Raw genomic sequence first — 27987 nt, 5'->3', positions numbered from 1 at the left:
TGTTGTTATAACCACCCTCTGCCTACATTATTAATACCCTGCAAGAATGGATTCAAGAACTTATCAATTGTTTACTATTGCCTGACCATCCACTCAGTGTGAATGAGCATTCACTGTGATAAACCAGACCAAGCAACATCTTTCTAGTTCAGTGTTGTTTTCGTCTATCCACTGTAGCTTCACTGCAGTGTGAAGCCAATGTACCTTAAGTACCTATGTACTTGTCACTTGAAAAGTTGTCATATTGAAAGTCATTTAAATCTTTAGTCTTTAACATTTGAATGTGTACAATTTAGAAATAAAATATTTTGATTCTACTTTGAATGACCTTTTCTGTTCATATGATTGACAGCTCAGTAACTAGCATCATTACATGGGAAAGGCGAGCATACCCAATAATGTGGCCACACCAGCTAAAGCATAGTTTCCTAACTCAATCCACAGAGTTCCATTGTGTTTACAAGATTTTTTGTCCATATGACTTTTAACACTTATACTCAATTAACATATTCTTATCTATTATATTAGACCTTTTGAAGGAGAATAAGATGGCATTGCATTTATATAGCGCTTTTCAAGGCACTCAAAGTGCTTTATATATACAGTCATGGCCAAAATTATCGGCACAAATGTTTTTGTATATACATGTTTGTTTCCTTTATGTGCATTGGAACAACACAAAAAAACAGAGAAAAAAAGCCAAATCTGACATGTCACACAGAACTCCAAAAATGGGCCGGACAAAATTATTGGCACCCTTTCAAAATTGTGGGTAAATCGTTTTATGTCAAGCATATGATGCTCGTTTGAACTCACCTGTGGCAAGGTGCTGGCAATATAGTAATCACACCTGAAGCCAGTTAAAATGGATAAAAGTTGACTCAACCTTTCTGTTGTGTGTCTGAGTGTGCCACACTAAGCATGGAGAACAGAAAGAAGAGCAGAGAATTGTCAAAAAGCGTGGGAAAATATCAACAATCTCAAGGCTACAAGTCCATCTCCAGAGATCTTCATGTTCCTTTGTCCACTGGGCGCAACATAATCAAGAAGTTCACAACACAAGGCACTGTAGCTAATCTCCCTGGACATGGACGGAAGAGAAAAATTGATAAAAGACTGCAACGAAGGATGGTCCGAATGGTGGATGAACAACCCCAATCAACTTCAAAACATATTCAAGCTGTTTTGCAGACTCAGGGTGCAACAGTGTCATCTCAAACTATCTGTCAACATCTGAACGAAATGAAATGCTATGGCAGGAGAGCCAGGAAGACCCCACTGCTGACACAGAAACATAAAAAAGCCAGACTGGAGTTTCCCAAAATGTACTTGAGGAAGCCAAAATCCTTCTGGGTGAACGTGTTGTGGACAGATGAGTCCAAGGTAGAGCTTTTTGGTAAAGCTCATCATTCTACTGTTTACAGAAAACGGAATGAGGCCTACGAAGAAAAGAACACAGTACCTACAGTCAAACATGGTGGAGGCTCTAAGATGTTTTGAGGATGTTTTGCTTCCTCTGGCACTGGATGCCTTGACTGTGTGCAAGACATCATGAAATCTGAAGACTACCAAAAGATATTGGGGCGCAATGTAGGGCCCTGTGTCAGACAGCTGGGTCTGTGTCAGAGGTCATGGGTGTTCCAGCAGGACAATGTCCCCAAACATACCTCTAAAGGCACTCAGAAATGGTTGAAGACAAAGCGCTGGAGAGTTCTGAAGTGGCCAGCAATGAGTCCGGATCTAAATCCGATTGAACACTTATGGAGAGATCTCAAAATTGCTGTTGGGAGAAGGCGCCCTTCAAATCTGAGAAACCTTGAACAGTTGGCAAAAGAAGAGTGGTTGGAAATTCCAGTTGAGAGGTGTAACAAGCTTGTTGATGGTTATAGGAAGCGCTTGATTTCAGTTATTTTTTCCAAAGGGCGTGCAACCAAATATTAAGTAGAGGGTGCCAATAATTTTGTCCAGCCCGGTTTGAGTTTTGTGTGAAATGATGTCAGATTTGGCTTTTTTTCTGTTTTTTTGTGTTGTTCCAATGCACATAAAGGAAATAAACATGTATACCAAAACATTTGTGATTGCAACAATTTTCTGGGAGAAATGGTGCATTTTCAAGGAAAATTCCAGGGGTGCCGATAATTTCGGCCATGACTGTATGTGTATATGTAATAAAGAGTTTAGGGAGTTAAAAGAGTTTATAAAGAGAGTAGGGAGCTGCCACCAATGTGCAACATCCACTTGGATGATGCAGCTACCGCCATTTTGCACCAGTAATCTCACAACACGTTAGTTGTTAGGTAGTGAAGAGGTGAGAGAGACAGCCAGTTAGATAAGGGGGGGTGATTAGGAGGCCAGAATAACAAGGCCGTGATGGACAGTTTGTCCAGGACATTGGGAAACATTCTACTCTTCTACTCTGAAGGATGCTGCCATTATGGCAGCACTGTGTCCCCATCACTGTATTATTGTGACATTATAGAATGACACAGTTGTACAATAATACATTTTTAGATGTTGCTGTATTGTTTATTTTGAAATTACATTGTTTAAGCATTTGCATGCTAATGATTTCTCAGATGAAAATGTTATTAAAATAGCTGATTTTCTTAAGCATTGTTGATTATACTCTTTTTCAGTTGTCATTTGGATACAATTCAAACTCTATTTGAAAACAGTAATATAAAAAGAAGAAAATTAAAAACAGACTCGTGTTTATTGAAATTTATTTGATATTTTTGATTTAATTTGATGTAATTTAGGCCTTCTGTGATGGGACAAAAGCAAATGTGCAAAAAATAATTGAACGGGTATTCTGTGTTTGGCCCAGTGTTGTCTGAAATTCATCTTTGGCCAAGAGTTTTCATTTTGGTGCATCAATCTTGTTGTCCATTTCTAGATTAACAAAGTAAAGATTTAAACTGGCAAATAGTGTCCTTGTATAATAAAGATGATAGTCCAATTAAAGTCAAGAATCAGTTGGAACAAAAATCTACACCTACTGCGGTTGTCCATGGATTGAGCTGAATACTGGGAGTTAAAGTGTACAGAAGTCACTTGGCCAGAAAGTCCTAGCGGTTAATTATTGCCAAGATTGTTTTCTTCTGAACATGTGCTCCACACTTGGCACTGTGTTATTCTGTCTGGCTGGTCACTTGGTTCTCTTAATAGGGATGGTAGAATAGATTTGATTGATAAAATATATATTTTGATTGTACTTCAAACAAAAAAAAAATTGAATGGGACTATTTGCAGAACTCTAGTTGATTTTATGTTGTCTTACAATATTTATGAGGTTGCCATCTGAACCAGTCTTTTTTCATATTTCTGGTTGGATAACCTCTATCAATTAGAAGGACAAGGTTCTTTTTCCCCTTAGAAAAGCTTAAGAAATTTAAACTGGAGGTGCCAGAAGTTGTGTAGCTATGCAGTTTTTAAACTCCATCAGATGAGAAGGACAGTTTTACTTGTGCTGAGGGAAATTCCAGCCTTTTTAATGTAATTTGATATAGTCAAAATGATGGCTTACATCTTGCAATGCGTTTGTGTTCTTTTGTCTATTGAACACAGTGCAGCTGTGGAACTTTATTACATTTATTTGAAATAAAATGCAAACCACGGACATTAAACAAAAAAAAGACTTTAATTTAAAACACAATTATCCATGGTAAATTAATGTACAGTACCCCATGATTGTGGAAAAAAATACCTTTTAACTTGAAAAATGCTAAAAATATTCTATAAAACCATTTCTGGAGGAAAAAAAAGCTATGGATTAATTCCATGTTCTTTTGTAACAAACAGTCATAGATCTGTTGACATGGGCCATTCGTACTATTTTGTACAGATGTAGTAAAATGTGATAGTCTGGTGCTGTGTCAGTAACTGTTGATGTATGATGTTTTAGGCCATTCTGTTGTCTTCTTCCATGGACAGGAATTGTGGCAGGGTCATAGTAGTAATAAGGCACCATGCACAAATATAGAATACCATGAACAATAACCAAAAAGAAATGGATCAGAAGTAGTTGGTAATGATTGCCAGATTTTATTTTAGGAAAAAATAAATGTATGTGCATAGTTGCAACATGAAACGCTAAAACAGCTCAAACTTGGGTATACTAAACTAAAGTAGTGCATCTTCTGCCTTGAGTTAAATATTGAAATGAGCGGAGAACCCATTTCATTAGCAGATTGGTCATTCTTTACTTATTATTTACATTTTTTTTTATTTTTTAAGACTTGCAGTTTGAAATTGAAATGTATGCTATGGAATCACTTAACATACTGTAATTTGTCTTAAGGTGTTATTTAAAGTTGCATATGGGCATAGCATTTTTAATTAGGTTTCGGTCCAGTTTCAAACCCCATGTGGAGGCGTGCGAGCATGATTTTATGTAGTCTGTATTAGTAATGCCTATAATTACATTTGTGCCAAACACTTTTAATTAACCACATGTTAGAAATTGAATTATTTCAACAGTCTGAATATAGCATTGCAATAGTTAATTCTGCTTGCAATAAATTAATGCGTTAACTTTTCTGTATCCTGAAAACACCTTATGGGTGAAATAGTGGTGTAGTGTTTAGCACTGCTGCCCAGTGATATTTCAGTTCTGACTAAACTAAAAATTGTAGTTTTTATTTTATTTTATAAAATTTTTATTTTTTATTTTTTTGTAGTTTTCAGTGAAATCAACAATTTTTTTATTTTTATTTAGTTTTTTTTTTTCTCTGGTACAAGACCACAAATACTGGCCTTCACATATTCCAATGCAAGTTATGTTTCAGTCAATAAAATACAGTTAGTGTTCATAATACCATTAAACACAGATTGACTATCAATGATCAAACAGATTAAGTGGCCAAATGAGTATAGTCAGCAACATCAAATGTTTCAACCCAAGAAATTAGTCTGTGCAAGCACATTGCTGTTAAACTTTAAATAAGCACGCATTTCGAGAGCTTTGTTCATGTTGCAACGATGTCTGTCATGAAAATATTCGCTTGACGAGCGCCTGTAATGCAGGTGCACAGACAAGGTCCTCAACCACTGGTGCCACCAGACGTGCAGTGAGGTTCATGGCTGGTGATGCACAGACTTCTTCAGAGTCAGATTTTTAAATCTATGAACCCAAAAGAGTAGTTCATTCACTATTCAATTGGCAGCATGCACATTGACTACTGGTTATGTTTCATATCTCATCAGCATTCTTTAAACACACATAGGAAAGACACATATTTGGTTAAGAAAGAACATTACATTTATAGAGGCGAGAGAGAGCGCATTTGCTCTACACCCTCCCCTCCATGTGTTCTAAATTTGCTGTTGCAATTGCTTAATTTATACTCATTAAATACAAATGAAAGTATAGAGCGGTGCACAAAAAAACGGATTTCAGTTTTGACCTTAATTTTTAGTTTAGTTGATTAAAGCATCAGAATTAAAAGCTTTAAAAAACAATTTTATTACAGACTGTTCAACAAAATGATAACAAGAAAAACAAAATATTTTATTTAAAGTCAAAATTTAGTTTTTAAATATTGGATTTTTTTTCTTAGTCTGATCCCATTTTTTATGAAATTGAAAACTGTTTATGATTTTACCTTTACAGTAAAACCTCTGGTTACGAACGTTTCGGAAGCACATACAAATTGGGTTATGATCAAAAAGTTCGCCAAACTTTTGCATCTGTTCACGACCACACACTCGGGTGGTGAACAAAAACACTGGCAGCCAGCCAGTTTCCCTTCCGGTTTGTACGCGCCAATGATTTCCGCACGTGTTCAGTTTCTCCCTGTACATTGTTCTCGGTGAGACGTGCGTGCATTCGCTGTGAACTCTGTGCTCTATTTCATGTGCTTTTGCATTAATTTTGCAATTAACCATGGCCTCTAAGCAAGTGAAGAGTGGTAGTGTTGGAGAGAAGAAAGGTTTGAAGAAAATTGAAATCGAATTAAAGAAAGAAAGTATTAACCTCATGCAAGGTTAGTTTTCTTGGTTGTTTGTTTATGGTTAGTTTTTGTATAAATTAAGGATTTTTCAAATTTTCATTTTTTCCCTGTGCTTAAAACTCATTTAAAAAAAGTATTTACAGTGAGCGGTTTGTAAGGGTGTAGCATGAACTCTTGCAATGTTCGTTTTCTCTGTTGTTCAAGGTTTTCTCAGTGTTATTCAATGTTTTTTACATTTAATTTACTATTACACTGTGCATTCTATGGTATAATTAACTATTTTTGTGCTTAAAAATCTTTTTTTAAAAAAAAAAAAAATATATATATATATATATATTTTCCTACAGTTCGTATGGTCTGGAACGGAGTAATTGTATTTACATAAATCTTACGGGGGCAATTAATTCGGGTTGCAACCAAATCAGGTTGCGACCAGAGTTTTGGAACGAATTACGGTCATGACCAGAGGTTCCACTGTATTTGTAAATGAAGTCCATGTGCCAGTCCTTCTCCACGATAATCTCTGTTGCTTTCTTGTAAAAGTCCTCCTTATTTTCCTTTAGTTATAAAAGTCTTAATTTTCAATTTTGGCAGTCAGTCAGAACAAAAAATAAAAATAAGTGGACCGCTGCAGTGCACTTGACTTTCTGATATCGCTAACATATTGGTGCCCAGAGGCTCTTTGTAGAAGAACAGCAGCAACAAGCACCTGTTGGGCTCACATCCGCCCCCTTCAGTGAGGCACGGTACTGTCTGCCTCACCTTGTGCTAGGGAATCCATTCCCGGGCTCCCGATGGGATTCCCGAACATTTTTCATTCCCGCATTCCCGGGAATGAAACTGCTGGAATTCCCGGGTGAATGGGAATGGCCAAGCTTGCATATAAAGCATGTAAAAGTGTAAAAATCGATCAAGAAATAAGAGTTATGGTTGAAAATAATTAAGGTCGCGCCGTTGCTGCAGCTTGCACTTCATCAGACAACAGCAACTTGTAATGCGTCAGTCTGTTGCATTCGCATTATCTGTGCCAAGAAACTTGCCATCACAGAATGATGACAAGAAACTGGATGCATCAGTAAAAGCTGAAATGGTGGTGGTTCAGAGCAACGGCAAGTGCGGGCGTTTGTTTAGAACAAGTGTATCAGTATCAGATGACTGTGCCGCCTACTTCAGTGGAGGCAGAGCTTGCTTTCTCAGCGGCTGGCGTACTCTGCACAAAGGTGCGCTCTAGTGCTGGGCGGTATACCGGTTCATACCGAAAACCGTTTTTAATTTTTTTTATGATATGGATTTTTCTTAAAACCGCAACACCGGTTTAAATTGCCTAAACGACGTTCGGAACGTGGCACAGCGGGAAACTGTTCAAGTGGGGACCTTTTTCACTGCTACACCGCTAAACACAGATTTGTTGCACTAGGGCTCTTTTTCACTGCTACACCACCAAATAGTGGACGGTAGCATAGGTATGCTGCGTGGTGAAAATGGACAGAGAGCTGAAAAAAAGCAGTCAAGTCTGTCGCCTGGAGATGCTTTAGTTTTAAAAGGTCAGATGTGTAAATACTGTTTCTATACTACTGGATAATACTGCAAGCCAAGTTGTACTTGTTTTATTTGTTTTCAATACAGTGTAATGTACCTGGGTGCTGTGTAATAGTGTGACGATATTTTGACTTTATTCTCGACATTTCCACTTTAATCTTGACGCTTATGACGAGAATATATTCTTTTGACTTTATTCTCGTAATTTGTCATTAAAGTAGAACATCGTAAACTAAACTTCATCATAAAATGAATATTTAATTTACTAGATTTTCTCAAACCCCGTCATAAGTTTTATAGCACATTAAATGCTTTGTGTTAAGTGATTCGTTCAGAGATGGGCGCAACTCTGAATGGATGGCATAATTAAACATGTATAACGAAGATATTTTTAAAGTTCTGAACACTCCGTGGGCTAAGTTTATAACTAGTTTTAATTTCACAAAGACGTTTATCGTGTGGTGATTGCTTATGTGGTTATGCGGTGAAAGAAAAAGGAAGGATAGGAACTGAGGTTTTGGTAGCCTACGTCAGATAGAGACAGCATGCATGCAATAAAGAAAGCCCGCTCAGAAGAACATGCATTGAATTCTGTGTTCGTGTCTCCGACCAGCAGATCACAAACCCAACATTTACATAATATTTAAGTTAAACCTGTGCGATAGCTATTCATACATCCAGTTTTTTGGAGCCTCGTCACACCTGCCATAAAGTTCTCTACACTGAACATACACCTGGGGACCCCTTACTGCGAGGGAGCAGCACTACCGCCTCACTACCGTGCATGTGTAATACCTGCTTTAATGCATTTCATCATGAAAATGATATCAAGTATTTATCTTAGCATTCTAAATTTTCAGAAAGCAGGAATATCATGAAGTGAATGGATTCTGTATGGTGATCACTATCTTCTCTTAAGTGCGGAGGAAGTCAGTTTAAGAAGCGTAGTGATTAATCACTGGGTCGGGGAACATAACACAAAGCGTTTAATGTGCTGCATTAATTTATGACGGGGTAAATTAAGTAATTGATTAAACATTGATTTTAGGAAGAAGTTTAGTTTACGACATTCTACTTTAATTATGAAGTAAACTATGAGAATAAAGTGGAAATGTCGACTTTAATCTCACCATAAACGGCGAGAATAAAGTGGAAATGTTGACTTTGTTCTCGACATATAGGTTGTTTTTTTCTTCCCAGTATAGCTTAGCTTGAAGCAAGGCCCATATTAATGCAGTTTGCCTAAATGATGGTTCAGCTGGTAAAGATGTCATCACCAAGTTGCACTTGTTGTATTTTATTTTAATTTGGTGAATACTGTGTAATGCACCTGGGCTTGAAGTCTTGAAGTAATAGTTCAACTATCTGTAATAATACTATTATTTATTTTATTGTTATTATTTATTAGTTTAAATATTATGCAGTTTAATGATGATAAAGTTGTTTAAAAAGTCACTTTAACGTGTCAGTGGACAGAGATTGTTAACATTAACAGAAAGTGTAGTTGGTTTACAAAAAATATTTACTATTTATTCCTTTTCTAAGACATATTCGGTGCAATACAATTTTTGACAAGCACTTCTGGATATTTTACTAAGTCTAAATGCCTCTTTGTATGGTTGAAAATATGTTGTCAAAAATTATAGTTTGTTTTTGCAAAATTTGTTCAATAAAAAGGTTCTATATTTTGACTGCATCTGTCATGCAATGTGATACCTTCTCCATTAGTGCCACCCCCTTGAAAACTATCACTTTATGGGTCAATGCAAAACTGTATTAATACTTGTGTGCACATTAAAATGTTTTTTTTTGTACAATGTACAATACTCTTGACAGTGGAATAGGTTATTCTTAGCCAGTAATTGCAGTGGAAAATGTGGTTAACATCCACTCACGCATGGGGGGAAAAAAATACCGTGAAACCGGGATAATTTAGAAAAATACCGTAATATAGAATTTTGGTCATACCGCCCACCCCTAATGCGCTCTCGCCTGGACGACCGCACGCTGGACACGTTGTGCTTTCTATGCTATTATTACTGCAACTAACTAGATACATGTACTTGTATGACAGCATGAACTGCTTGTAGATAAGGTTAGTCTTTTATTGGTGTCAACATATTGCAGTAGTTTTATTAAAAATAAGTGTTGGTCGTTCTAAAACCGTTCACATGTGAGATGCCTGTGCACTGTGTCATTCCCGGGAATGACATGTGGGATTCCTGAATGGATAAACCCGTCCGGGAATGGATTCCCTCCCTTGTGCCTTAACACTGCTTCTGTCCGTTCAGCAAGACTAAATACGTCGCACACATTCATTAAAGGTATTAACCAGACTGTGTAAAGGCAGGGTGTATAATAAACGCATGTGCAAACATTATATTGGCAAAATACAGAGAGACAGCAACAGGCACGCATCAATTGCATGCATCAACCCAGTGTATGAGGGAGAGCGCAGTCCGAGGTAAGGCTCGGCTCGTCTCATTGCTGCCGCACCTTGGGTTTCTCCCCAATATTTCATCAGGATATGCGCAAATTCAGCATGTTGACTATAAAAATGATCAAATTTATCATACAGAAAACAAATTTATAGCTCAGACAAGTGAACAAATTTATGTTATCATTATTAGTTTTTACACATTTCATAATGATAGGTGAGACCGCATGTACCTGTATGAAGTGCAGTCAAGGTGCTGGACTTCCACTAAGTACTTATCCAGCCGGCCCTGCACTGAAACTCTGAGACTATTTTCTTCTTCTTCTTGCATGCTACATTTGCTTTTATTAACATCTGCACTAGTTAATTACTTTTAAAGCAGCTTACAAAGCCTTAAAGGTAGGGATACTTCAAACTAGTGTGTGGTACTAGACAAGGATGCACTGTTTGCAATCGCCATTGAACTATTGGCTGTTCACTTTAAAAATGTATCTGAGATAAAGGGGATTATCAGAGAAGTACTTGAACATAAAATATCACTATATGCAGATGTGCTAGCAGCCATAACAGTGCTAGCAGAATTTCAAAAGATGTCTGGACTCAAAAGTAATTTGAATAAAAGTGAGTTTTTTTTTCATCAAATTCTGTAGTGCACATCATTAGATTTGACACCTTCCCTTTTATCAACACAGATCAGTTTTAATACCATGGGGTAAATTTATATCACAAGTAAATATATACCTCTTTTTCAAGAAAATTTTGCGGTCTGCATAAAAAAACCTAAACAAGACGTGCATAGAATAAATTGGAAAGTTTTATAACATTCTCCCCTTCAGTCTCAATTCAGTCTAAATTCCATATTTTTACATTTTTATATCTAAAATCCTTTTTGTGTGTTAATTCCGTGCTTCCGTCAGTGTTCTCTGCATTGCGGAAATCATAGCGCCCTAATCATGCCCGCTGTGCTGAAACCCATTAACCAACCAGTGAGGCTGTACAAACAGTTTTTGTACAGTGTGGGGACCTTTCTTGGACAATAAACACTTCTAGATCATCCATCCATCCATCCATTATCCAACCCGCTATATCCTAACTACAGGGTCACGGGGGTCTGCTGGAGCCAATCCCAGCCAACACAGGGCGCAAGGCAGGAAACAAACCCTGGGCTTGGCGCCAGTCCACTGCAGGGCACGTGCACACACACCCACCCACACACACACCAAGCACACCCACACACCAAGCACACACTAGGGACAATTTAGAATCGCCAATGCACCTAACCTGCATGTTTTTGGACTGTGGGAGGAATCCGGAGCACCCGGAGGAAACCCACTCAGCGAACCCGGGTCTCCTAACTGCAAGGCAGCAGCACTACCCACTGCGCCACCGTGCCGCCCCTTCTAGATCAGTAACATATTCTTTTATTGATATGGCATATGGTTATTTGGAAACCTGGTCAGATGATTAAGTCTTCATGTATGCTTTTTGTCTCTGAGCTAGTTTATTAATGAAGCAGCTAGTTTTTATCACAGAAGTGCAACAGCAGACTTAGTAGTTTATATTTGTTAATGTTGGAGTAAAGATTATTTTGCACAGTGAGAATATTTCATGTTTTAATATTTTTATAAATTCATGTAACTCATTTAGCTTTTGCATAAGCTGGCTGAGGAACATATCTGCATATTTATAGTTGGTTATACTCCAGGAACACAAACATGAATGCCCAGTGTAATGCAACAGGAGTTTGTCTTTAGTTAGTACACTCAAAAATGGCAAATAAAAGAAATTTAAACTGCTAAGGTCAAGGACTTACACTACATCGACATAGCTCTTTTTGTTATTATTCTGCTAATGTTATATCTGTCATTCATTACTAATCAACTTTGATATATGATGTTATTAACCTTCAATTCACGTATTTGATAAAAGGTTTCAAATAGAATATCTGATTCTCCCTTCCCCAGAAGTCAGACCTCTGTTGCTCTCATTCCCTTTGTAGCTTCACTTCATAATGAGTATAGCAAAATTGAATACATTTTAATTGGTTGCAGTTACTGTGTCTTTTTTACTGTATTTGTGTTAGTAATATTCAAGGGTGGTGTTCTTTTATTCAAGTTTACATTGCATTGTCAAGAGGCTCATTTCAGCTTTGCTCTCCGTTGTGAAATTATACTCTGTTTTGTCATAGTTTCCTTTCAAACATTAAAGCCAGCATTTCTGCACTTTTTGCTTGTTTCAAGTATGTACTTGATTGTATATTTCATACTAAAATCCTTTTGTAAAACTTATTTTAACACTAGTTATGTTCACAAATGTAGTAATTGCTTCCTGTAAACTATTGTGTATCACTCTCAATTGTAAATGTTAATTAAAAAAAGTAATGGTTTTCATATTTTGGTAACTGAAGTATTTTATTATATTAAAAATATTTATCTTTAATTATATATTTACTAGGGAGTTACCCCCTGCTTGCATCGCTCGCCAACCTCCCTCTTTTGCGCTACGCGCCAACCACTTCGCATCTCTGCCTGCTCGTGTTGTGAAGGGGGGCGGGGGGGCTGAACGCACCCCAAGGAGACGCACTCGCTCCAATGAAACTCCCTCTTAAAAGTTTTTTTTTTTGCTTTTTGTAAACCTCCTCTTTGCTCGATCAGCTGCTGGCTTGCTGCTGTTGCTGCACTGCATGATCTGCATCTCACGCGGCGCTTTGAACATTTAAAAGCCTGAACAGCAGCTATCTTTGTCATCTGCTCTTTGTCTTTTATTTCCGGCCCCGGGTGTGGTTAAATCTATTGGCATAAATTCTCATCTCGCAGGACGTAAGTTCTTGATATTTTTTAGTTAATAATTTAAAAACTGAGTAAGACTCTAATGTGATGTTGTTAGATTTTCAAAGTTCGATAAATTCTGAAAAGAATAATACTAAGCATATATATTTAGGTTTTGAAATAAACCCGATTTTAAAGCGTGACATAAAAACGTCACATAAAATCGTTGCACTTTTAGGCTTAGGATTTTATATATGTATATGTGTGTGTGTATGTATGTATATATATATATATATATATATATATATATATATATATATAATATGAGAGTAGATTTTGTTGCGCAGAACACATTGATTTGTTTGCAGTCTTCTGGAAATTATTTTTTGGTAACTCAACAAATTTATAATTGGCCTGGGTTGTTTATTTACTGCTTTCTCTTTTGCTAATGTATACAACTGATAAATAACTAGTTATTTATTTAAACTGTTTAATGGAATGCTAGGTACTGAGTTTGATTTAAAAGACAATTTCCAAATTGCACCGACTAATGTCTTTATGTTAACCTTTTACTTTCAGTTACTGAGTTGAGATCACTTTTGAGGATGCAGTGCTGTATGTTGCTGTATATGTATTAAAAAAAATAACACAAAGAATGCAAGCAAAACTTTAGCATCAGAAAATTGGTCATTGTATATCATTGGGAAATTGATGGTAGAGTGCAGGTAACTCTTTGGCCAACAAGTGCTATATTTATAGACAGGTAGCACGTGTCAGACACAGACCCCTAAGAGGATAATGCTTGAATTAAAATCGCTGCTTTGTGCAGTAATTTTGGGCAACTTTTTTTGCACTTATGTCTGCTACAGACACATAATCTCACAATTTTGAGCATGCACTTTGCACTTTGGAATCCTGTGACTGGTAGGCTTGTGCAAAGTTGCAACTGTGAAATATCCTAAAAAAATAGTTTACCAATAAGAGCACAAATAAATGAAAATATTTAAGTAAATATATCAAGAAATAAGCAACAAAAGCATATTTGTGACACATGTAATTATTTATGCTCACATGTCCTTGTGTTTATATTTATTTCATAATACATTTATTTACAGTAGTTACATATTTATTTACGGTATGTAATTTTGTCTGAAATATTCCTTAATAGTTTGGAATAAATTAATTAAAAAATACAGGAAGTCAATACAGTGGAACCTCTAGATACGAGTTTAATTCGTTCCAGCACTGAGCTTGTATAGCGAATTTCTCGTATCTAGAACAAACGTCCCCATTGAAAATAATGGAAATCCAGTTAATCCGTTCCGCATCCCAAATATATTAACATAATAATCAATTTTCCTAACAAATAACACTGATAAATTATTTATTAAAGGTAGACTACAGTATATATAACACTGGTAAATAATATAACTGATTATTAAAAGAATCAAAACAGGTGTCCAAAGTGCAGTAGAGCATTCAATAAATCTTTAAATAAATAATCCTTAAAACAGTTGTGAAGTGGAGGTTTATAGTACCCTAAGTTCTTGTCTATAAGCCGGACTCATGTATTAGCCGGAGACCAAAAATCATACGAATTTTTAAAATAAAATCGTATCATAGATAAGCCGGACTCATGGATAAGCCGAACGTACTATAACCTATAACTAATAGAAGGGAGGGAGGTCAGTGGTCTCACTCGCGCCCATTTAATTTCTTTAAGGGGGGAGAGAGTGTGAGATATTGCCGTCTCTCTCACTCCCCGCATGGCGCGGTTGGAGCGGCCGGAGCGCGTTCTTTCTGCTCTGGGCGTCGCCGAGTCAACACGAGCGCGTAGCGGTCATTTAAATTGTGATTTTATATGTAAGCATATTTAAATATATATCGCGGATTTCTGCGGACAATGGGTCTTTTAATTTCTGGTACATGCTTCCTCAGTTGGTTTGCCCAGTTGATTTCATACAAGGGACGCTATTGGCAGATGGCTGAGAAGCTATCCAGCTTACTTTCTCTCTCTCTCTCTCTCTCTCTCTCTTGCGCTGACGTAGGGGGGTGTGAGCAGGGGGGCTGTGTGCAGCTGCTTCCTGAAAGAAATGCTGCACGGAGCTTCGCATACTTAAAAGCTCAAAGGGCACGTATTGATTTTTTTTATCTGTCTCTCTCTCTCTCTCTCTTCCTCTCTCTTCCTGCTCCTGACAGAGGGGGTGTGACCTGCCGCCTTCAACAGCTTTGTACCGGCGGTGCTTCGCATACTTAAAAGCCAAAAAACCCTATTGATTTTTTTTTTGACTGCTTGCTTTGCACTCCTTTGAAAAGGAAGATATGTTTGCATTCTTTTAATTGTGAGACAGAACTGTCATCTCTGTCTTGTCATGGAGCACAGTTTAAATTTTTGAAAAAGAGACAAATGTTTGTTTGCAGTGTTTGAATAACGTTCCTGTCTCTCTACAACCTCCTGTGTTTCTGCGCAAATCTGTAACCCAAGCATGACATTCTAAAAATAACCATATAAACATATGGTTTCTACTTCGCGGATATTCTTATTTCGCGGGTGGCTCTGGAACGCAACCCCCGCGATGGATGTATAAGCCGGACTTATGTATAAGCCGATATTCTATTTTTTCATTTTCACAACTTTTTTCCTTAGATAAGCCGCGGCTTATTGACAAGAACTTAGGGTACATAAGAATAACAATCCTTTAACATGAGGTTAAAACGTCAACAGGAAGCAGTCTTCAAAAAACAGATGACAATCCCCGGTGCTTCTTGTCTGTTAGCGTCTCACCTGCTTCTCCCATGCGGGCTCTGCAATAGGCGAGACACTTAATGCAGCTGACCTTCTCTACACCGTCCTGCTTCAGCTGTTTGGCTCGCCTGTTCAGCTATACGCGAGGCTGTACTCGCTCGCTCTCTCGCACCGACTTCCTACTGCTGCGGATTCCTGCCTCCTCCTGCAACCTCCGTTCTCTCTCCTCTCCTCTCTTTTCTTTTACTTCTTCTCCCCCTTAACCGGCTCGCGCTTCTCTATATATGCGGGGAAGACATGGCAGCTGCTAGGGTTACCACTTTTAATACAAAAAAATAAGGGACGCATACGTATTGATTCAAAACGGGACGCGCAATTTCATTCTCAAATACGGGACGATTCCGTATTTTAAAGGACGGGTGGCAACCCTGCCCAGCCCATCAGCCACAGGACAAATCATGGATGTGGGCAGTTTCCCACCTGTGCACTTAGGTGAGAAACGCAGACACCGCAGATCGCCCTGCGGCTCGCTACAGCTACCACGGCCCCTCCCTAAGCCGCGAGCTATACCCACAGCCTGGCTCGTGGCTCATTACGTGAGCCAATGCTCGTATTTAGATCTGAATTTTTCGCTCATACTTTCCTCGTATTTTGAATTTCTCGTATACAGAGGTGATCGTATCTCGAGGTTCCACTGTACTAAGAAAATCATAGAGTATCATATGCCTTTAACAGGGATTCACATTTTTTGCTGATTTCATATTAATATGTTTATATGTGGTGATATGAGGGTTACTTGAATGCTTCATTAAAATAATATACACATAGATGTGTTTTTTCTGTATTTGTGTTATTCCTGACAGTTCACTGCGGTGTCAATAAATAATACTTTTTAAAACTGTAGTTAAAATACTAAACAATTTTTTCCACCCATCACCAAACCCAGTTCAGGATCCTTGGGCTGAAGCTTGTTAACATCTGGCACAACACAGACACGATCCACGAACTGGGCACCATTCCATTGCAGGGCACGCTTGTGCATGCACTCACTGTCACTCATTCGTGGCCAGTTTAGGTCTGCTAGTTAGGATAAGTTGCATGTGTTGTTGGATAAAACCCATGCGCACACACCGGAAATGCATGAAGACTCCATATACAAAATGCCCAGTGCTATTATCTGACCTTGGGATTTTGGAGATGCAAGACAGCAGTGCTACAACGTTGAATTTACTTATTTTATCTATGCATTTTCCGTCCAGCAACGGAACATGGATCACGTAATTTCTGTGTGGTGGATTATGTAATGTAAACTCCATTTCAATGCACAACAAACAGAAAAACTTGTATAATCTTTCTTTCAGGTGATTGTAGCTACCTGCTCAGTGCTTGACTCCTCATGCCACTCGCCAACCTACAAACACCACAAGAAAGGAGATATAAAACACTCCTGCACCTGGGGTCTCATTAGATTAGATTCAACTTTGTTATTGTACAGGTATAACGAAATGCAGTTTAGCATTCTGTTTTGTTTAGGTAGAGTATTATATTACTCTACTTTCCCCTATTGTATTATTAATATGTAGCCTATGTCACAATGCCTCAAATCTCACAGACTTACCACTGTTTATAAGGTATTATAGTATATACTGTAACTTCATCTATAACCTCAGGTAATTAGGTGTAGTAAAAGACAAGCAGGAGTTAAGTTACAATTTAAACAATGTATTATTGATAATCTTAATAAATAATAATATGCAAAGTACATTTGAATATTGGCAACCGTACAACCTGATAAATGGTGATGTGTAGTTTCAGGCGGCATACAGACTTGTAAGATACTTAAAAATGTCTTAAACAATGTATTATTGATAATCTTAATAAATAATAACAATATGCAAAGTACATTTGAATATTGGCAACCGTACAACCTGATAAATGGTGATGTGTAGTTTCAGGCGGCACACAGACTTGTAAGATACTTAAAAATGTCTTAAACAATGTATTATTGATAATCTTAAATAATAACAATATGCAAAGTGCATTTGAATATTGGCAACCATACAACCTGATAAATGGTGATGTGTAGTTTCAGGTGGCACACAGACTTGTAAGATACTTAAAAATGTCTCTAATTAAGGCATCATTTGTGGTCAGTTTTCTTCAGAACAGGCCGCATGCCTGTCTCAATATGGCTGCTGAGCTGTGCTCTTCATTGTGTTGTCCTTTTCAGTTCATGGTGTCTGAGATCCTTCTTCATCAGATGTTGGTAAGAGAGAGAGAGAGAAAGTGAGGGAGTGAGCAAATTTATAGATGTTCTGTCCAACCCCTAGAGCCAATATGTCAGTACTTAAAGGCTTCTGATACAAGCCAGTTCCAAATAGCCATGCTTCAGATCAATGGGGCAAAGAACATCTTAACACCTGCCATCCCCCAAAACCATATGTTAGGGTAAAGCTAACAGAGTTGAGACTTCAGAGAACCATTTTACCAACCTTGTTTCAGGCACTTCCCCCAAATCCTGCCGTAAAATTCAAAGAGACTCCGTCCCTGTAATTGTGGGGGGGTGGGGGGTGGGGGGGGGTTTGGGTTGGGGGTTGTAAACATGAATGCTTCTCACTAATGTAACACTAATATTACACTGCTTTTCAACTTATATGCAAAATCTCACATCACAACAGCATCTAACGAAGAAAGTGTTAGTAGTAGAGTAATATGTACAAGGAAGAGTATGTAGATCTATGATAATGAATAAATATACTCTAGATATATCTGTTCTGTACATAAAAGTAGTTTATATATGTAAATGGGTGAAAATATGCATATAGTAGAGTACAGTCAAAAGTTATTGATATTTAGAAAGGTGAGCTATTGCGTAGTAAGGATTGAGAACAAAGTGTGGGAATGAAGGCTCCTGTAGTGCCTCCCTGGTGGAGGGAGGGTAAACAGTTCATAGGTGGGACGCAAGTCATCCTTGATGATGCTGTGAGCCCGTCACAGACACAGTGCATGCTACAAAGCAGCAGCAGTCTGGAGCTGGATGCCAGTGATGTGCAGGGCAGTTTTCACCCCCTGTTGCAGGGCTTTCCTGTCAACTACAGAGCAGTTGCCATACCACACCATAGTACAGTTTCTCAATGTGTTCTCGACAGTGCAACGTAAATGTTCAACAAGGGCAGGCAGGCTTTCTTTAGCCTCCGCAGAAAGTAAAGTTACTGTTGCGCTTTTTTTAACCACACTAGAAGTGTTTATTGTCCAAGAAAGGTCCTCACACTGTACAAAAACTGGTTGTAGAGCCTCACTGGTTGGTTAATGGGTTTCAGCACAGCGGGCATGATTAGGGCGCTATGATTTCCGCAATGCAGAGAACACTGACAGAAGCACAGAATTAGCACACAAAAAGGATTTTAGATATAAAAATGTAAAAATATGGAATTTAGACTGAATTGAGACTGAAGGGGAGAATGTTGTAAAACTTTCCAATTTATTAAACTTTTGAGTAATCTGTAGTTCTGTAATAAGATCCTCATTGTTGGGGACCCGAGTGGCTGGGCCAGGCCAGGCCATGGCATCACCCACTTAACACCTGGATGCGGCAGATAGAGAGAGGGTCAATTCCAGAGGGTGGGACTGAACTGTGTGTCTGCCTGGGGGGTTGCCAACTGGGATCCCAAGTTGTTTTGTCATGTAGTGGGTGTGGCAATGCGCTGTACCAGTGCATGCTCCCCAACTTGACTTGTAGTTCTGTCATCCAGATATTTTTTTCTAGTTTGTTGTTTTTAAAGCAAACTTAATTCTTCTTAGAAATCCAGTCGTGCCTCTGTTTGTGCGTGTTTCTGTATTTTTTCTTGTTAAAGGCGCACAAGTTAGCTAGCTGCATGAAACCTGTGGAAATGTTTTAAGTGAGCAGTATCAGCTACCCCAACTATGTCTAAAAAACACAAGCTTAACTGCAAAATTAAGGGCACAACAATATCTTGGGGACTTTTATCAGTATCTGGGCAACAACTTTTCTGCAAGTTTTGCCTGCATACCATAAACTGGACACGAAAAGACACTTGCAGTGATCACGTCAAATATAAAACCTATCTGAAGAACAAAGAGAAATTAAGATCAGTGAGCGTTCCCTTTCAGGTAACAATAGGGGAAACAACAAAATTGTCTGATGCAAGATGCCAGTTTGTGGAAGACCACTGATAGCTGAGACCCCATCATTCTCAACTTAGTGATAGGCGAGTAAACATTTGGCTGTATGGTAATTCTTTTATGTAGGCAGTTCTAATTGTACAGGATGTATTTAATGTAAGTCATTGAAACGATTAAATTATACTTAACCGGTATTAACAGTCTTTCCCATAGAAAAATGTTATTAGTAAACTGCATTGGTTGTCAACGGGTTCCCTTGTGAAAATGTTTCTGGATTTAATAAATGTTTTGCCTCATGGTGACAAGGTATGCAAAGTCCACATTTGACTCTTCATTTATAAACTTTGTAACTATAGATAGGTAGATACTTTATTAATCCCAAGGGGAAATTCACATACTCCAGCAGCAGCATATTGATAAAAAACAATATTAAATTAAAGAGAGATAAAAATGCAGGTATAACAGACAGTAACTTTGTATAATGTTAACGTTTACCCCCCTGAGTGGAATTGTTCCTCCCCCACACTATGCGACTCAGTCTGTCACTGAAGCTGCCCCTCATTGTCTGGAGATACTGTTTAGTGGATGCAGTGGAATCTCCATGATTGACGGGAGCCTGCTCAGCGCCCGTTGCTCTGCCACAGATGTTCAAATGTCTAGCTCCGTGCCTACAACAGAGCCTGCCTTCCTCACCAGTTTGTCCGGGCGTGAGGCGTCCCTCTTCTTTATGCTGCCTGCCCAGCACACCACTGTGTAGAAGAGGGCGCTCGCCACAACCGTCTGATAGAACATCTGCAGCATCTTATTGCAGATGTTGAAAGACGCCAGCCTTCTAAGGAAGTATAGTCGGCTCTGTCCTCTCTTCAACAGAGCATCAGTATTGGCAGTCCAGTCCAATTTATCATCCAGCTGCACTCCCAGGTATTTATAGGTCTGCACCATCTGCACACAGTCACCTCTGATGATCACGGGGTCCATGAGGGGCCTGGTCCTCCTAAAATCCACCACCAGCTCCTTTGTTAAATGGTGCGACTCATACCACCTACAACTGAACACCAGCAAAACAAAGTCCTTGATTAGGTTCCTATACTCATCCTCCTGCCCACTCCTGATGCAGCCCACGATAGCAGTGTCGTCAGCGAACTTTTGCACGTGGCAGGACTCCGAGTTGTATTGGAAGTCCGATTTATATAGGCTGAACAGGACCGAAGAAAGTACAGTCCCCTGCGGTGCTCCTGTGTTGCTGACCACAATGTCAGACCTGCAGTTCCCGAGACGCACATACTGAGGTCTGTCTTTAAGATAGTCCACGATCCATGCCACCAGGTATGAATCTACTCCCATCTCTGTCAGCTTGACCCTAAGGAGCAGAGGTTGGATGGTGTTGATGGCACTAGAGAAGTCCAGAAACAGAATTCTTACAGCACCACTGCCTCTATCCAAATGGGAGAGGGATCGGTATAGCATATAGATGATGGCATCCTCCGCTCCCACCTTCTCCTGGTATGCGAACTGCAGAGGGTCGAGGGCGTGGCGGACCTGTGGCCTCATGTGGTGAAGCAGCAGCCGCTCCATGGTCTTCATCACATGTGACGTCAGAGCGACAGGCTGGAAGTCATTCAGCTCACTAGGACGTGATACCTTTGGGACTGGGGTGATGCAAGATGTTTTCCAAAGCCTCGGGACTTTCCCCTGTTCCAGGCTCAGGTTGAAGATGCGCTGTAGAGGACGCCCCAGCTCCAGCGCACAGGCCTTCAGCAGTTGTGGCGATACTCCATCTGGACACTGCTTTGCTGGCACAAAGTCTCCTCAGCTCTCTGCTTACCTGAGCTGCTGTAATTATGGGTGGGGGGAAACTCTGTCCTATGCTGGTATCAGCAGAAGGGTGGGTGGAGGGTGCAGTACTCCGAGGTGAGAGTAGGTTAGGGTGGTCAAACCTGTTAAAGAAGTTGTTCATCTGGTTTGCTCTCTACACGTCTCTCTCGATGGTGGCACCCCGCTACGAACTGCAGCCAGTGATGATCTTCATCCCATCCCACACTTCCTTCATGCTGTTATTCTGCAACTTCTGCTCCAGCTTTCCCCTGTACTGCTCCTTCACCTCCTTGGACTCGGAGTTCCTTCTGCACGCGCTTGAGCTCATGCTGATCACCACCTTTAAAAGCCCTTTTCTTCTGGTTCAAAAGGCCCTTGATATCACTTGTAATCCATGGCTTGTTGTTAGCATAGCAGCGTACTGTTCTTACTGGAACTACAATGTCCATACAGAAGTTGATGTAGTCAGTAGTGCAGTCAACAATCTCCTCAATCTATATTACTAAACGACAGTTAATTTATGCACGGCGGACGCACCGAAGCGCATGCGCACTGCGGCGCGGCGCCCCAGAGTCAGTAGGTGGCGCCCAAACAACACAACCTGTAAACTAGACTTGCTCTACTCCACTGTGCCAGCAGTCTGTGTGGCATGTTCAAGCTACCTAACGACACAGCCACAGAACAGCAAAGACGAGACCGCATAGATAAACACAATAAACGGAGGCTCCTACAACGCGCTTCAAAAACACCACACGCAAGACCGCATGAATACAAACAATACACGGAGGCTCCCACAACGCTCCACAATGAAAGAGCTCAACTAACGGAAATACAAAACAAGCCCGTATGGATAAACACAATGAACGAGTGCGCCCACAACGCGCTTCTGACACAGCACAGGCAAAGGAGGCACGTATCCAAATGGAGGGAGCTCAACGATTGGTAATACAAACACGAGCCCGTATGGCTACGACCTATAAACGAGCCCGTATGGATAAAAACAATGAACGAAGGCGCCCACACAAAGAAACCGCTTTAGTTCAATAGGGTTATTGAATTAAATGGAAACTTTTCCATGCCTACGACCTGTGAACTAAACCTGAGGTAAAGCGTGCACGCCAGGTTGTACAGCCACCCGGACGCGACCGCCCACACCACCGCATATACGACGACACAGCCATAAAAAAACAAAAACGAGACTGCATGAAGAAAACCAATAACAGAAGCGCGTTGAAATGAACTGTCCCAGGACACACCCACCCTCCATGATATTTCATCACGCAGCGACTTCCCACTGAGGCGTATACGTACTGCGCCGTGGTGCATGCCCCAGAGTCGAACGCAGCAGCTTCCCAGAGTCAGTAGGTGGCACACGAACACCACAACCTGTACACTAAACTTGCTGTGCTCCACTCTGCCAGCAGTCGGTGTCAGCAAAGGCAACGGATTCACGTCTCCACAAAACGAAACCGCTTTAGTACAGATATGCTTATATAATTAAATGACATTTCCCCAGACGCACCCACCCTCCATGATATTTCATCCATCCAAATATCGGACGGAAGAGAAACTGATTGCCATTCTTGGAGAATCGCGGGCTTACTTGTGTTCTCACTATATCCCAGTCCGTAATTCCAAAGCAGTCTCTCAGAGCCTGCTATGCCTCAGGGGACCACTTCTTGAATGAGCGTGTGGTTGTAGGTAGCTCCCTCACTCTTGATTTGTAGTGAGGCTGAAGCAGAACCAAGTTATGATCTGTTTTCCCAAGCGCAGCCAGCGGGGTGGCGCTGTATGCGCCTTTAACGTTTGCATACAGTAGGTCAATAGTCCTATTTCCCCGGGTGTTACAATCCACATACTGGGAGAAGGCAGGTAATGTTTTGTCCAGCGTCACATGGTTAAAGTCTCCAGCGATAAGCACAAGTGCTTCGGGGTGCTTTGTTTGCAGATTAGCAACTGCAGAATGGATGACATCACCCGCTATCTCCACGTCCCCCCCGAGGAGGGATGTAAACAATAACAACAATGACGTGTCCAAACTCTCTGGGCAAGTAAGAGGGACGCAGACTTACGGCCAACAGTTCGATGTCCCTGCAGCAAGTAGAGATTTGGATGTTTACATGTCCAGAGTTCCACCACCTTGTATTCACATAGAGAGTGAGTCCTCCTCCTTTCCGCTTCCCATAGGTATTTGCGTCTCTGTCCGCTCTAACTGTGCTAAACCCAGGTAGCTCCACGTTAGCATCTGGGATGTTAGTTGTTAGCCACGTTTCACTAAAACACAACAAACTGCATTCTCTGTAGGTCCTGACATTTTTCACCAGCGCAGCCAGTTCATCGATCTTATTTGGTAGTGAGTTCACATTTCCCAGGATCACAGAAGGCACCGAAGGCTTGTAATGCCACTTTCTCACTAGCTGCTTGGCTTTTAGCTGTGCGCCGGCTCTGCTGCCACGATACGACTTTCTTACCTCGTCGGGTAAATAGGGAACCACACCGGCACGGGTCTTTGTTCTCGGCACTTGAAGTTGATTACCTGAATAGATGAGTCTCGGGGTGTAAAAATCCATGTCCATGTAGTAAAAAGTAGTAAAAAGTGTTCAGGGAATGAGTCCACATAAAAGAAAGTGATAGGAGAGATCAGTGAAATAGAGAAAAAGGTAGAAAGATAAAGTCATACATGGAGCTGCTGGAAAGGCTGCTACTCGCGGTGGCGCCTGAGTCATCCTTGGCAGAAGAGCGGGCTTCTCCTCAGATGCAACCTGCCCTTAAAAGTGGGTCTCTTCTTCTTTTTTTTTTCCTGTTTAATTCCCGGATTTAGAGTCTTCCAGATTAGTTAGCTTTTGCTTTGTAATTAATTATTTTAAGATATAGTATTCAGTAAACGGAGCTACAGTTGTATAGCTTTTTAAGATGCAGATGTAATGATGTATGTTTTCAATCTGTAAACATTCTAAGTTTAAGAATAATTAGAAATAATAATAAATGATGATAATAATAATACAAAATCAGGTACTGAAGACATGTACTTTCTGGCAGATGTTATCTTTATGGAGAGTTGCAACTTTTCCATCCTTTAATAAGCAGTATTTCAGTCTCTTCACAGCAACCAGCTGAATCTTAATGACATTTTAGCAGTGGTTACAGACAATGCATCATACTGTCTGAAAGCGTACCAGGAAGTTTTAAAAGGGGTTATGCCCAGACACTGTTTATTCAACCTGCTTGTGTCATGTTATTAGTTTGGTGGAAGAGACCTGGCAACACTAAAGGTATTTCAGTGAGGTATTTATAGACTGGCAGCACCCAGTCATTAGTGATGTGGGTGAAGTCTGCCGCCTTCAAGAAGCCTGCCATGAAAAGGAGATGGGCAACCTTCTTGTCACTGAAAAAGATAGTGTTGACCAAGGTCACCTTAGGCAGGAAACACCAGGTGGAATAGCTGATTCAAATCAGTATGGTACCTGCTGAAAATATACACCTCTACTAAGAGTTCTTTCTGGTTGAGAACACATCAACTCGGGCTGTAACATATCCTAGAGCTGATTGAAACTGAGGAAAACAGGAGTCCTTTAAAGTGAAGTAACCTAGTCACAACTCTTGGGGTGTACTCACACTAGGCACGTTTGTTCCATACCTTTCCCAAGCGTGATTGTCCCCACCCATCCTAGTCCCTCACTGGTCTGCACTCGCACTGTGCTTAACATTCAGGGCCCAGGCACACTTTCGTCATCACCATGTGACTTTATGCAAAGCTGCCACAACAAGGTCCGAACACAGAGTGACTACATGCATGTCAAAATAATTTTACTTTGTGTTTGCTTTGGAGTTGTGTAGGGCAGGATAACGCTCTACCCTCTTACAGATTTATTGAGTGTGTAGCACAGAGTTTTGCTGTTAGTTTTGCTGCACGTACAAGAAGGTTTTAATGAAACAAATGATGTTAAGGGAGGAATTTGCAGCTTTTCTTGCCAACTGCAATTCATGTTCATCTGCAAGGTGAGAATTAAAACCTGTTTTTATAACTGAAATGATATTGAATGAAATGAGAATTGTACTATCTGACTTGTTGCATCATCAGTGTTTGTTTTCCATGCTTTGGCATGTTTAGCAATCGCACTGTTTCCGAATGCTACTGAACTGTGCTCAGGCCCACCTCTTCCAGACGGGCCAGGCCACGGTATGGTTGGCCCAGTGCAGAGTGACCATGCTAGTCAAAGAAATTAGAAGTTTAGGAGTAAATTGCCAGTATGAGTATACCTTTACAATTCTGGAAGGCACTCACTGTCCTACTGCAACCTCGGCATACAACATCATGGAGGATCTGCGCTCCTACCTGATGAATGCTGCAAAAACGTATGGCTTTGGTGCCAAAACTGATGAGCTGTTGAATCAGATGGGCGTGTGACAGAGAAGTGCTTGACCACCTGCATGATGCATTCCGCCTGGCCTTTACTTTAGTTTTCGAAACATTGGGATGTCCATCCTGCAAAGAAGGTATATAAGCTGGTCAGAGTGTTTGATCCCAGGCAGGCCTCTGTTATGGAAAACCATATTGAAGAAAATGCAGAACTGACACTTGTGATAAACTATCAGCATGGCTAATTGAAGAGTGGACAGAGTATTTACACTGTGCTTCAAATGAGGGTCTCTCTTCTTCTGTGGAGCTGGCTGATTACTGGAAGGAAGGTACAAGACAGAGATAGCATTGCCCTACATATACTTCCCAGTCAGCTCAGTTGACTGTGAGAGGAGGTTTAGTAAATATAAGACTCTCATCACGGACAAGAGTCATTTAGTGTGCTAAAAACCAAGCCCCTCACAATCATGTACTTCAGTGGGGTGTGTATCAGAGATGGAAATGAACCAAATTATCGCAGCATCAAGTTAAAACAAATTGTACTACTTAAAGGCATTAGAATATAATGATTTAGTTTGCTGAATTCAGATGTTTAAACATACAAATTTACATTTTTATTTTTAGTTATAAGATATATATGTATTTTTTTAATCATGCCTTAAACTTTTATGTATTCATTAGTTTATGCCCTAAACTTCTAGCCATTATGTTTAGATACCATAAGGTACAGTTGTCCTAGTGTGCTGGTTCAATAAAAGGAATGTAAAGGGCCATTGTTTGTTTTGTTGTAGCTTTTGCTAAATTCTTATAGTAAAAAAATTGGTAAAAACTCAAAAATCTGATTCAAGGAAAAATAAAATGGTGAAAATCGGAAAAAGTAAAATGGAATTTGTGAAAAATTAAAATGGATTTCATAGGGCCCTACATGATGGAGTGAAGCTTGGCTGACGAATTGTGATACAGTGGGAGAGTGAGAGATCAGATTATGCACATTGTTGTGGAGGGGAGTGCAGCACGTCTATAGACCAGTTACAGCAGGTCTGGATTGGTTTTGGTGTGTAGTATTGTTTTAATTTTAGTTTAGTTTTGTTTAGTTCGACAAACGTACTAATATCAAGTTAATGGGCAAATTGGGGAAATCAGCTTCAGATACGCTAGCGGCACTGCGGCCTTGACTCAAACAGTAATTGAACCAAGGTTACTGAGAGCTGTTGCTCAAAAAAAAATTGTAATAGTTACAATTGACAAATGACGACAATTTTTACTGACCAATTGAGTTCTCAGCTTCTCTTTGAAAACCTCAGGTATATACCTTTCCTAATCAAAAAATCGTTTAACTTGATACCTTACTGTGTTTAAAGCTATTGTAATGTCAAGTGACCTTTTAAACAAGGTGTGGCTATTTAAGCATGACATTACTTTGATTAACTATTCACATATTTCATTTTTAGCACCAGAAAAATCTAGAACCTTTACCATTAGAGTTTTGATTCACACTGAATGATGTTCGAAATATTAGTTTCTCACATAAAGTATTAAAGCAGAAACTGTTATTGTGCATATGAAGTGCTTCATTTAACTGTTGTTTGTTCCATTAATTGCCATAGCTGGGAAGTACTGTATAAGTTACTCGGGTATACTGTACATATGCTGCATGGTCCTGTTCCTAGATACTTGCAACTGTCTGGTCTTTTTATTGTAGTTGTAGGTATGCATCCTTGCTTTCTTATTGTTTTAATTTTTTTAATAAATAAATTCTAGTGTATTTTAGTGAAATAAATATGTATTTTTTCCCCCAATGTTGAGTATTAAAGTGAAGTTGAATTACTGAGAATAATCAAACATATTTGTCCTCTGCTCTTTTCTTCTGTTTTTATACACATTGTAGAGTTGTTTTAACAAGTAAAATAAAGCCATTTTGTTTTTATTTAGAAGGCTAAGAATTATTTTATACTTTTTACAGTGGAAATGTTTGAGTCCAGGTATTGGATTATAGAAGACAGCATTAAGGTTTATGAAGCAATGATTATGTAATGAACTTCTTAACCTTCATCAGGTTTCACCTGATATTGGTAAGTATTTACATGCCAATTGAAATTTTACACTTCATTGGTGCAAACACTACAGTTAAGACATTATTTCAGACCTTTCTCATATTTAATAAGATCTTGTAACAAGCTATGCAAAACAACAAAACAGAAACCTAATTTTTATTAATTTGTCTTGCG

The 27987-nt window shown here is 39.5% G+C and overlaps 1 protein-coding gene across 8 annotated transcripts in view; it reads left to right on the top strand.

Moving 5' to 3' along the window:
• Positions 1–27987, top strand: part of pcmtd1 (protein-L-isoaspartate (D-aspartate) O-methyltransferase domain containing 1) — a 101803-nt gene that overhangs the window by 10094 nt on the left and 63722 nt on the right. For 6 of the 8 annotated variants that reach the window (XM_028803506.2, XM_028803507.2, XM_028803508.2 and 3 more), the window contains one exon: positions 27723–27831. The exons of the other annotated variants lie outside the window; for them this stretch is intronic. The gene's annotated coding sequence lies outside the window, so the exon portion shown is untranslated. The remainder of the gene's footprint in view (positions 1–27722; positions 27832–27987) is intronic. 8 annotated transcript variants of the gene reach the window in all.

Source organism: Erpetoichthys calabaricus, chromosome 6 (assembly GCF_900747795.2).
Source record: "Erpetoichthys calabaricus chromosome 6, fErpCal1.3, whole genome shotgun sequence".
In the NCBI taxonomy this organism is placed as follows: domain Eukaryota; kingdom Metazoa; phylum Chordata; class Cladistia; order Polypteriformes; family Polypteridae; genus Erpetoichthys; species Erpetoichthys calabaricus.
The sequence above is the reverse complement of the archived record's forward strand: the minus strand, read 5'-3'. Positions and strand labels throughout refer to the sequence as shown.